At 37.5% G+C, this 1,086-nt stretch overlaps 1 pseudogene; it reads right to left on the bottom strand.

Annotated features, from left to right (window-relative positions):
* Positions 1-834: 834 nt before the first annotated feature.
* Positions 835-1,086, bottom strand: part of LOC102828002 — a 9,514-nt pseudogene continuing 9,262 nt past the window's right edge.

Here is a 1,086-nt window from a genome sequence, read left to right as displayed (position 1 = left end):
GAGCATATTTCTTCCTTTTTACTGATTATAGGGAGAACACATTTATTGTCCCAACTTTCAGTATATTAGTTCTGTTTTTTAAAAATATGTTACTTGTATAAGTTCAAGTTTCTTCTAGTCCTCATACTCCAGTCTCTAATATTTGGAGTCCTGGTGTGGCAATGCAGGATAATGCACTAAACTGCAAGGATGGTTTGTACCGCAGGTCGGCAAGTTCAAACTCACCAGCCACTCCTAGGAAACCCTATACGGGGTCACTATGAGTTGGAACTGACTTGATGGCACTTAACAACAAATACTAAACTGCTGACTGCCAGGAATGCACAATGACAACTTACTCATTTTAGCATCTATCTATCTCTGTCTATTGGAGTCCTGGTGTGGCGCTGTGGGTTAAAGTTGATTTGAACTGCAAGGGTGGCAGATCAAGCTCACCAGCCACTCCTTGGAAACCCTATATAGGATCGCTATGGATCAGAACTGACTCAATGGTACTTAACAACAACAGTATCTATTTATTACATTTGCCCACAGCTGTCTTCCAATAAAAAATAATACTGTTTTATATAATAGGCTTTAATGTTTTTCTTAAAATATGGATTTCTTACTAAATTAAAACTAAACATATTTCACATCATTTTATTTCAATTATTCACAGTCTGAAAGATGGAATCCTGTTCTTTGATCATTTTAGCTGTAAAGAGTTGTATGCTGGGAACGATGCTGACACTGACTCTAACAGTATTGCTATTGACTGTTGTCCCAAGGTTACTGTTGCACTGATGAATGTCCAGAAAGAATAGTTTCAATCTCGCTGAAAAATTCAGGAACAGCTTAAGAATTTGCACTTGTTTTTGTTGGTTGAAACTGTCCTGCTTCAAATTTTTCTTTGAATTTTAAGTAGTCTCTTTTATCAAAATATTTTATGCACTGCTGGGGACAACTTGATTCAAATGAGCTTCATAACTTCTTACATTGAGAAGCATCATCTCTGTGCTCATCTAAACACTTCCAGTATTCATTGCAGGCTTCCCAACAAACCTGCCTTTCTTTCATAGATGGGGCTGCCAGTCCTGCTGTGATCAA

This window comes from Chrysochloris asiatica, unplaced genomic scaffold (assembly GCF_000296735.1).
Source record: "Chrysochloris asiatica unplaced genomic scaffold, ChrAsi1.0 scaffold00426, whole genome shotgun sequence".
Taxonomy (NCBI): Eukaryota; Metazoa; Chordata; class Mammalia; order Afrosoricida; family Chrysochloridae; genus Chrysochloris; species Chrysochloris asiatica.
The sequence above is the reverse complement of the archived record's forward strand: the minus strand, read 5'-3'. Positions and strand labels throughout refer to the sequence as shown.